Below are 8705 nucleotides of genomic sequence, written 5' to 3' on the forward strand. Positions count from 1 at the left end.
CCCACAGGTGCCCCTCCCTTGGGTCCCATGAGAACCCTGCCGAACCGAAATGATTTCCACAGCCTGTAACACAGTTCTGGCTGAAAACCAAGTCCGTCCTGTGGATCCCTGTTTTACTCTGAAAAGCGAAATCCGAAATAGGAAGGGAAGCCCAAAGGAACAGTCAGATGACTCTTTGCACGCTAGTCCAAAACACTCGTTTTGGGTTTCTGTTTTAAAGTTTCTTGATGAAAACCAGCAAGAGGTAAACACCCCCTTAGGATGCGAAGAAAGCTCTGGGCTGCGCTAGAGAGCTAGTCAGTCAGCCAGAAACAGCCTGTGGAAGGGAAATCCGTGCTTCCCTGAAGGATGTCGCCGCAGATCACGGCCACATAGCTGGTCAAGACCCTCGTGTTAGCTTCTAGAGTGGAGCAGAGGTCCAGGAGCTGTTTGCTGCAGAAGAGAGAAGGGTCCACAGCCCAGGAGGAGTGTGGACCACAGAGGAAGGGCTGCTGGAGTAATTCCTGGGGGAGGGGGCCTGGGGGCCTCCGCTCAGCCGGCCCGGGGGCGTGGCCTCCTCAGGCAGGCCGGACCTGTTTCCCCAGACAGGCTGCAGTCCCACATGGCCAGCAGAGGGAGCCCTGGGCTCGCAGAAGAGCTTCTGGGTTCCGGGGCTCCCTCAAGGTCTGTAAACACCGCCCAACAGTTCACCTGGGTGTGTCCATCTCAGCCTCCTCTGCTGCCCGCCCCGTTTCTGCAGCTGGTGAGTGGTGGAGACTGTGTGGGCAGGACCAAGGGGGCTTGTCCCAGTGCCCAGGCCTGAGGCCAGGGGCCAACCTGGAAAACAGCATCCCTCTTCCTTAGGGCCTTCCAGCTGGGTGGGTGGAGTTCAGAACAGGAGGAGGTGTGGGGATGAAGTCACATGAGGGGAGGCAGGGCTGGTGAACACGGGGGTGTTTTTACACTCTCCTCTGCGTCTTTAATGTTGATCCACCTTCAGCCCTCAGTTACAGGTGTGTGTCCTCAGCTGGAACAGGTGCTGTGGTCTCAGACAGTCTCTGAACCTTATTATTATTCTCATTATTATTAATCCTCACCCAAAGATATGCTTTCTATTGATTTTTAGAGAGAGAGCCTTAAATTTCCTCTGTACATACCCCAACCAGGGATCGAACCCATAACCTGGGTATGTGCCCTGACCAGGACTCAAACTCACAACCCTTTGGTGCAAAAGATGATGCCCCAACCAACTAAGCCACCCAGCCAGGGCTGAACCTTGGTCTTTTAAGTCTTTTAATCTGGTTTACCAGGCACTTTCTGCCTCCTTGTGCTGCAGTTACTGTTGTTTGTTTTGTTTTTAAATTTTTTTTATCCTCACCCGAGGACACTTTTTTTTTTTTTTTGCATTCATCATCAGATAGAGTGGGAGGTCGATGTGAGAGAGACACATCGAGTGGTCACCACCCACACGACCCCAACCAGGGCCGGGGACAAACTGCAACTGAGGTACGTGCCCCTAGTGGGAACCAAACCTGGGTCTCTCTGGTCCGCAGGCCGACGCTCTAACTGCTGAGCCAAACCAGCCAGGGCTGTTTTGTTTTGTTTTTGTTTTTTTTATCCTCACCCGAGGACATTTTTCCATTTTTTGTTCAGGTAGAGTGGGAGGGAGAGAGAGGAAGAGAGAGAGAGAGAAACATCGATGTGAAGGGACACATCGAGTGGCTGCCACCCGCACGACCAACCAGGGCCGGGGACAAACTGCAACCGAGGTACGTGCCCTTAGCGGGAACCGAACCCGGGTCTCTCTGTACCCCAGGCCGACACTCCAACCGCTGAGCCAAACCGGCCAGGGCTTGTTTTGTTTTTTAATAAAGAGTATTATTTGGCCCAGACTAAGGGTGCAAACAGAGCCCCTTATATGTCCACAAGAAAAAGAAACATTTTTTACAAACTTCTTGTTATGATGTAATAACATAGCGTGAGTTTTTTCGCACATGCAAAATTGTAATGAAAACACTGACCGTCTAGGTTGAGGCCAAAGTCCTGATATTTTAAATGAAATAAAATAATGATTTCCCCTTTGCGTGTGTGGTCAACTGGTTGCCTGTGATGTGGGGAGGTGGGGCACGGTGGCTCCCATGGACCTGTGCTACGGGGGGCCTCTCCAGAGCCTTCCATGTGGGGACCTGGAGATGACGTCTGGACCTTTTTTCTGGGGGGAAATGGAGTCAAGTAGGTGGCTGCCCTGCTGGCATAGCTGCTCCCATGCCTGATAGGATCACAGAGATGGGGGAGCAGGGCTTTAGAAAACAGATTCCCGGGCCCTGCCCCATATGAGTACCAACAGGTCCGAGTTCCAGGGACCCATGGCTTAGGGCTAAACTCTCGTGAGTGTGACACTTCAGTGTCGCATCCTTCCTGCACCATTTTATCACAACATACCGCCACCCGCTGCAGTGGCAGCTACAGGCTTCCTGGCGGCCGGGGACAGCCGGGACGCGGCTCTGCCCAGGGGGAGCAGCCTTCCAAAGTCAGCCATGGGAGCGGCTGCCCCGCCCCGTGCGGGTCTGCAAGCCCACGCCGGCCGCCTTCAAGCCTGGTTTTCTTTTTCCTTTAACAGCGGTATCTCAGGAACTTAGTTCTTCCAAAGTGCTGCTTGTTTATTTGTTCCACTTCGTTTTATGTGAAGTTAAAAATACATTAACTACCAAGAGAGGGAGAAGACAAGCCACAGACTGGGAGAAAGTGTTTGCAAAAGACACATCAGTATGTCTCCACGAGATGATGGATGTTTTCTAAACCCACTGCAGTAACCACTTCACGATATATGTAAGTCAGACCGTCGTGCCGTACGCCCTAAATCTGTGCAGTGACAGATGTTGGTATGTCTCGCTAAAACTGGAAAAGAACATAGCTGATAAGGGACTGTCACCCCCAATGCCCGTGAACTCTTCACAGTCAACAATTGAAAACAACTCAATCAGAAATGGGCCAGAGACCTTAACAGACACCTCCCCAAAGAAGATACACAGGCTTCAGGAGAGCCCACGAGAAGATGCTCACGTCTCGGTCATCAGGGAAATGCAAACTCCCACGACGAGATGCACTGCACCCTGTTAGAACGGCCAACGTCCAGAACACTGACAGTGCCAAGTGCAGGCGAGGACGGGAGCAGCGGGGACCTCGCGGCTGTGCAGCCTGCGGCAGCCACTTTGGAGGACAGTGTGCCGGTTTCCTACAGAACTCAACATTCTCGTGCCGTTCCGCAGTTACCTCGAGCCGAGTGCTTGTATTCACACCAAACCTGCACGTGGGTGTGGACAGCAGCCTTGTTCACATTTGCCGAAACTTGGACGGGACCGAGCTTGCGCAGGAGGCCTACGCCGCTGCTGGGCTGCTGCGGCTCCCTAGTGGCCCCAGAAGTTCCAGCGCATTTTGCGGGTACTCGACACCAGCATCGAGGGGCGGCAGTAAACAGCCTTTGCCATCACTGCAGTCGAGGACGTGGGTGAAGCTGTGCTTCCGTGGTGTCGAGGAAGCAGATAGGAGCCTCCCCACGAGGGCAGGAGAGCTCACTGAGGATGAGCGCGGTCACCATTCTGCAGAATCCACGCCAGTACAGGGTCCCAGGCTGGTTCTTGAACAGACAGAAGGACATGACGGACGGAAGATACAGCCAGGCCCCGCCCAGTGGTCTGGACAACAAGCTCCGGGAAGACCGGGGGCGGCTGAAGAAAATTCGGGCTCACAGAGGGGTCTTCGTGTTCGAGGCCTGCAAACCAAGACCATGGTCGCCGGGGTCGCACTGTGGGTGTGTCCAGGAAGAAATCTGTAGGCATTGTCTGTTAATAGTTTATACACTTAAAAAAAGAAAGTAAGAAGCAGCCAAGATGTCTGTCCTTCAGTAGGTGATGGATAAATAAACTGTGATACATCCAGACGATGAAAATGAGCTGTCAGGCCACGAAGACAGGGAGGAAACCTAAATGCATACACCTAATGAAAAGCCAGCCCGAAAAGGCTACGTGCCGTGTGATTCCAAGTACATGACGTTCTGGAAAAGGCCAAACTAAGGAGACAGTAGGAAGACCAGTGGTTGCCAGGGGTCAGAGGGGAGGGAGGGATGGACGGCAGGGCACAGAGGATTTTTAGGGCCATGAAACCACTCTGTGACTGCAATGGTGGAGACTTGTCAATACACATTTGTCCAAACCCACAGAATATCCAACACCAAGAGTGAACCTACCTAATGTGAACTATGGACTTTGGGTGATGATGATGCAACAAGACCAAAATCCTGAGATCTTCTAAGTTAAAGTTCGGCATCCAGAGAGTGAGAGCGACGAGGGTAAACCAGCTAACGAAACACGGCTCGCACTCCTGAATGCATGTGGGAGCTTTGACTCAGCCTCCGGCGTCCATTCCCTGGACGCCATCACGTCCTGCACAGGCAGGAACTTTCTGCAAATATGTCTTCCTTACAGACTATGCGCCTATCAGAGAACTTCCTGGCTTCACCTTCCCCACCCCCTTATCTGTAGCCAATGTAAGTTCTTCCAGAGCAACTTACATCTTTCTTCCCTGGAACACACTGTGTAAAAGAGCCCGTCCAATCCAGGATGGCGGACATCTAGCCCCACTGCTGATGGTCCAGGCTGCATGCCAGGACCTGGTCCTTTTCTGACTAGTGTATGGCTCAGGAACTCTTTTTTTTTTTTTTTTTTAAATATATGTTTTTAGCCCTTAGAGCGTTAGAGCATTGGCCTGCGGTCCGGAGAGACCCGGGTTCGGTTCCCGCTAAGGGCATGTACCTCGGTTGCAGTTTGTCCCCGGCCTTGGTTGGTCGTGCGGGTGACAGCCACTCGATGTGTCCCTTTCACGTCGATGTTTCTCTCTCCTCTCTCCCTCTCTCTCCCTCCCACTCTATCTGTACAAAAATTGGAAAAATGTCCTCGGGTGAGGATAAAAAAATATATATATGTTTTTATTGATTTCAGACAGGAAGGGAAAGGGAGAGAGAGAGAGAAACATCAATAAGAGAGAAACATTTATCAGCTGCCTCCTGCATACCCCCTACGGGAGATCGAGCCCACAACCCGGGCATGTGCCCTGACCAGGAATCAAACTGGCGACCTCCTGGTGCATAACTGAGCCACACCGGCTGGGCAGGAAACCTTTTCTTAAGGAAGGCTTTCAGCCATGAAAGTTCTTGTCTAACAGATGTGTCAGTGTAGTTCATCCTAGGTAACAAATGTAGACTCCGGTGGGTGGTGTTGATTATGAGGAAGGCTGTGCATGTGCGTGCGGGGGGGGGAGGGGAGGGGGAGATCTCTGTACCTTCCCCTCTGATTGGCTGTAAACTTAAAACAGCTCTAATTGCTGTTTCAACCTCTCCCAGAAACGTAATCTTAACCAACAAGTCTGGAATTTTCTGGTCAAGCACTAATACGATAATGTCATGTGGGCCCTCTCCATACCCCATACAAAGAAAAGGTAATGTGTATGATACAAAGCCTTTCCATCTCACCCCTCAAAGATAAGCTGTTCTGGCCCCCCAAATAATCCTTTCTTTTCTTTTGTCAATAGCTCCCTTGCCCCACCCTTATTCCTATAAAAACCTTCCATTCACACAACTGCTCCGAGCACCCTTCTAGTTGGAAGGGATGCTGCCGGATTCATGAACTGCTTAATAAAGCCGATTAGAGCTTCACATGGACTCTGCTGAATTGTTTTAAACAGATTAAAGAGTCGGGGGTATAAAATGCCACTTGATGCTTCCTGGTGAAGAGCTGTTGTTGAGTATGTAGCTCCAAGAAGGTTCATTTGGTGTGAACCCGAGAAGGAAAGTATCTGCTCAGATGGACTCCCCATGGTCAATGGAGGGCTCAACATTTTTTTTTTCTTTATTGATTTTAGAGAGAGAGAAAGGGAGAGGGAGAGAGAGAGAGAGAGAGAGAGAGAGAGAGAGAAACATCGATGAGAGAGAAAATCGGTTGGTCGCCTCCTACATGCCCCCCACTGGGGATCAGGCCCACAGCCTGGGCATGTGCCCTGACTGGGAATTGAACTGGCAACCTCTTGGTGCATGGGGTCGATGCTCAACCATTGAGCCACACTGACCGGGCCAGAGGACTCAACTTTTATAAGTAGTAAGAATCTAGTGACCATTTGATGACAGGGTCTTCTCATGTACTCTGTATATTGGGAAGAACCTCAGACTAAACCCTTAGCTTCCCACACCCTGCCTTGCTTGAGTCAACCACTGCAGGGAGGCCCTGGCTTCATCTTTTGATGAATAGACTGAAATCTGCCCCATCCAATCAGAACTATGCATATTATATCCTCATTTGTATCTATACCAACCAATCAGAACTGCACAATTTGGAGACCTCATTTACATAAAACTGGAAACTTTATAAAAGATGGCCTCCCCTTTGTCTCAGTGGAACACAATTTAAGTTGCTACCTGAATCTTCGTCTCCTGGGCTGCAGCTCTTTTTGCTCAAATACATGCTTTTTTATTCTTTACTAAAGTCTAAAATTAAGCAAGCATTTCTGGGAGGTTCTTGGAGTGAATATTAAAGTTATTTGTAACATAGCTTTCTGGGCCAGAATCTCCTGGGAATAGTAAAGTGAAGGCAGCCACCCATGTCTTCATCAAGCCCTACTGTGGCAGACAAGTCACAGTTGCGGTCGAAGGAAAGAGATTAGGAGAAACAGTGAGCCCAGCAACCAGGTTTGTGAACAATGAGGCTCTGGAAGGAGAGAAAATGGATCAACCTGGCTCCGTCATTTAAAACTATATCACTCAGGGCAAATGACTGTGACCTCTCTTAGCTTTGGTTCCATCTAAAATGAGACTGAAATGAAGCAGGTGCTTAGGAGAACCAGGGCTCTGCAGACCAACGTGGTCACCGCTATGTTAGCCTCTCGTGTTATCTAAGTGACACTGAAGATTCTGCTCCCTGGTCCACCCCACAGAGCTAGTCCCACCCCTGTTACCAGTGCCTTTGGCCCGGCCCCAGCATTTAGTCCATGGGGCACCCTGGGAGGGAAGAGTCTTAATTCTTGTTGGGCAGCTCCGTTTAGCAAGCACACTGGGAACTTCTCATGACAGTAATGTCAGAGGGGAAGCAGACCCTCCCTTCCTCGAATCCTTTCTATAGCTCTTCTCCCTGGCACACAGTGAACCCCTGGATTTGCCTGGGCCCACAGCTTGGGAAGAGCTTCTCAAATACCAGCAGAGCACCCCCCCCCCCCGGCAGCTGGCAGTGGCCTCCTCCCACCTGTCACCCCACCCCAGGAGGAACGCAGATGCTGAGAGTGGAGAGTCTGAGGGCAGGAGCTGGGTGCTGTCTGCAGGTAGCCAACCAGCGCCCAGAGGGGGGCGCCGAGAGCCCTGGGGTGCTGTGCCAGGCCAGGGGGTGATTCTGGCGGGAATGTAGAATGGTGCGGCTGCTGTGGGAAACAGTTTGGCAGGTCCTCACAAAGTTGCACACAGAAATGCCGCCTGACCCATTTAGATGAACTTTGAGGACGCCATGCTGAGTAAAATAAGGCAGTCCCCAAAGGCAAACACTGGGATGGCACTTACACAAGGACCCTAGGCTAGTCACATTCACAGACCCAGAAAGCAGAACGGAGGTTGCCAGAGCCAGGCGGAGGAGAAATGGGGAGTCGCTGTTTAATGGATATAGAGCCTTAGTTTTGCAAGATGAGAAAGTTCTGGAGATCAGTCTGTTGCACAACAATGTGAATAGACTTAACACTACTGAACTGGAGGTGGGGGTGGGGCTGGGTGAAAAAGGAGAAGGGATTAAGCAAAGAAAAAACCTTCACAGACAATAGTATGGTGATTATCAGTGGGAAGGGGGTGGAGCAGGCAGGAGAGGGCCAAGGGGGATAAATGGTGATGGAAGGAGACTTGGGGTAGTGAACACACAATACAATATACAGATGATGCATTATCCAATTGAACACCTGAAACCTATATAATTTTATTAGCCAATGTCACCCCAATAAAGTCAATTAAAAATACATGTAAAGAACGTGCAAAAACTAAAGTACTGCAGCCTAAAAAAATTAAATAAAAAGGTAAATTTTGTGTTTTTTACCCCAGTTAAAAAAAATGAACGTTGTCTACCCAGATTAATGTGTAACCAACAGAAGCCACTGGGACTGCTGTGGAGCCTGGTGAGCCCCTGGCTTTCACGCGCTCCGTCCGTGATTCCCCAGGGACACACCCTTTGGGCAGGTACGTTCTGATAAGCGAGGTCAAATTCTGTTTCGGGGTCAGAAAACATCAGAAGCAAGTCATGTTTCTGAAGTTTACCCACCAGGTGTGTCAGCATGGCCTGCACCTCCTTTCTCTGGGGGCATCTGATAGCATCCTGAGCTCTGTTTCAGGGGGGCAGAGCCCAGAACTGGCGCAAGAAAGTTAACTTGGATCGGGCACCTTCTCGCCCTCCTTCTACCCACATGGCACAGTTGGGGTCAGGTGTCAGGTGGCAGGCCTGGGTGGGATGTGGTGGGTCCCACTGGGCACTAAGCTTGGGCTTGAGAAGTCTTGTATCAACCAGCTAGAGGGCCCCTCCCCCAACAGCGCACAAGGAGGGCTGTGGTTGGATCCAGGCCAGAACCTGTAATTACTCCTTAGTGTCTAAACCTGGATGGGGATGACCCAAAGCCCCACTTCCTCCCTCCAATCCAGCCCTCGGCTGACACGC

General features: G+C 50.9%; 1 pseudogene; it reads left to right on the forward strand.

Annotated features, from left to right (window-relative positions):
* The first annotated feature begins 3080 nt into the window (after positions 1–3080).
* LOC118626838 lies at positions 3081–3828 on the forward strand (annotated as a pseudogene).
* The last annotated feature ends 4877 nt before the right edge of the window (positions 3829–8705 follow it).

The sequence above is a fragment of the Molossus molossus genome, unplaced genomic scaffold (assembly GCF_014108415.1).
Source record: "Molossus molossus isolate mMolMol1 unplaced genomic scaffold, mMolMol1.p scaffold_m16_p_12, whole genome shotgun sequence".
Taxonomy (NCBI): domain Eukaryota; kingdom Metazoa; phylum Chordata; class Mammalia; order Chiroptera; family Molossidae; genus Molossus; species Molossus molossus.